Here is a 2359-nt window from a genome sequence, read left to right as displayed (position 1 = left end):
GCAGCACCGTCCCTGCTATACGAAAGCCCCATCCAGCCCTGTGCCACCCGGGGGGTTCCAGGGTGCTGAGATGGCTGACGTTTTGCTCCGCTCACGACGGTCGCCGCGGCACGCAAGAACAGGCCAAAAACTGGCCAAAACAGCCCAAAAACGGGCCAAAACTGGCCATTTTTTGCTGCGCGAGCGAGCGGAGAGCGGCGAACAGCGAGCGAAGCGCGAGGCAGCACCGTCCCTGCTATACGAAAGCCCCATCCAGCCCTGTGCCACCCGGGGGGTTCCAGGGTGCTGAGATGGCTGACATTTTGCTCCGCTCACGACGGTCACCGCGCCACACAAGAACAGCCCAAAAACAGGCCAAAACAGCCCAAAAACGGGCCAAAACTGGCCATTTTTGGCTGCGCGAGCGAGCGGCGAGCGGCGAACAGCGAGCGAAGCGAGAGGCAGCACCGTCCCTGCTATACGAAAGCCCCATCCAGCCCTGTGCCACCCGGGGGGTTCCAGGGTGCTGAGATGGCTGACGTTTTGCTCCGCTCACGACGGTCACCGCACCACGCAAGAACAGGCCAAAAACTGGCCAAAACAGCCCAAAAACGGGCCAAAACTGGCCATTTTTGGCTGCGCGAGCGAGCGGCGAGCGGCGAACAGCGAGCGAAGCGAGAGGCAGCACCGTCCCTGCTATACGAAAGCCCCATCCAGCCCTGTGCCACCCGGGGGGTTCCAGGGTGCTGAGATGGCTGACGTTTTGCTCCGCTCTCGACGGTCACCGCGCAATGCAAGAACAGGCCAAAAACTGGCCAAAACGGCCCAAAAACGGGCCAAAACTGGCCATTTTTGGCTGCGCGAGCGGCGAGCGGCGGACAGCGAGCGAAGCGAGAGGCAGCACCGTCCCTGCTATACGAAAGCCCCATCCAGCCCTGTGCCACCCGGGGGGTTCCAGGGTGCTGAGATGGCTGACGTTTTGCTCCGCTCTCGACGGTCACCGCGCAATGCAAGAACAGGCCAAAAACTGGCCAAAACGGCCCAAAAACGGGCCAAAACTGGCCATTTTTGGCTGCGCGAGCGAGCGGCGAGCGGCGGACAGCGAGCGAAGCGAGAGGCAGCACCGTCCCTGCTATACGAAAGCCCCATCCAGCCCTGTGCCACCCGGGGGGTTCCAGGGTGCTGAGATGGCTGACGTTTTGCTCCGCTCTCGACGGTCACCGCGCAATGCAAGAACAGGCCAAAAACTGGCCAAAACGGCCCAAAAACGGGCCAAAACTGGCCATTTTTGGCTGCACGAGCGAGCGGCGAGCGGCGGACAGCGAGCGAAGCGAGAGGCAGCACCGTCCCTGCTATACGAAAGCCCCATCCAGCCCTGTGCCACCCGGGGGGTTCCAGGGTGCTGAGATGGCTGACGTTTTGCTCCGCTCTCGACGGTCACCGCGCAATGCAAGAACAGGCCAAAAACTGGCCCAAAACGGCCCAAAAACGGGCCAAAACTGGCCATTTTTGGCTGCACGAGCGAGCGGCGAGCGGCGGACAGCGAGCGAAGCGAGAGGCAGCACCGTCCCTGCTATACGAAAGCCCCATCCAGCCCTGTGCCACCCGGGGGGTTCCAGGGTGCTGAGATGGCTGACGTTTTGCTCCGCTCTCGACGGTCACCGCGCAATGCAAGAACAGGCCAAAAACTGGCCAAAACGGCCCAAAAACGGGCCAAAACTGGCCATTTTTGGCTGCACGAGCGAGCGGCGAGCGGCGGACAGCGAGCGAAGCGAGAGGCAGCACCGTCCCTGCTATACGAAAGCCCCATCCAGCCCTGTGCCACCCGGGGGGTTCCAGGGTGCTGAGATGGCTGACGTTTTGCTCCGCTCTCGACGGTCACCGCGCAATGCAAGAACAGGCCAAAAACTGGCCAAAACGGCCCAAAAACGGGCCAAAACTGGCCATTTTTGGCTGCGCGAGCGAGCGGCGAGCGGCGGACAGCGAGCGAAGCGAGAGGCAGCACCGTCCCTGCTATACGAAAGCCCCATCCAGCCCTGTGCCACCCGGGGGGTTCCAGGGTGCTGAGATGGCTGACGTTTTGCTCCGCTCTCGACGGTCACCGCGCAATGCAAGAACAGGCCAAAAACTGGCCAAAACGGCCCAAAAACGGGCCAAAACTGGCCATTTTTGGCTGCACGAGCGAGCGGCGAGCGGCGGACAGCGAGCGAAGCGAGAGGCAGCACCGTCCCTGCTATACGAAAGCCCCATCCAGCCCTGTGCCACCCGGGGGGTTCCAGGGTGCTGAGATGGCTGACGTTTTGCTCCGCTCTCGACGGTCACCGCGCAATGCAAGAACAGGCCAAAAACTGGCCAAAACGGCCCAAAAACGGGCCAAAAC

The sequence above is a fragment of the Musa acuminata genome, unplaced genomic scaffold, assembly GCF_036884655.1.
Source record: "Musa acuminata AAA Group cultivar baxijiao unplaced genomic scaffold, Cavendish_Baxijiao_AAA HiC_scaffold_671, whole genome shotgun sequence".
Lineage (NCBI taxonomy): Eukaryota > Viridiplantae > Streptophyta > Magnoliopsida > Zingiberales > Musaceae > Musa > Musa acuminata.
The sequence above is the reverse complement of the archived record's forward strand: the minus strand, read 5'-3'. Positions refer to the sequence as shown.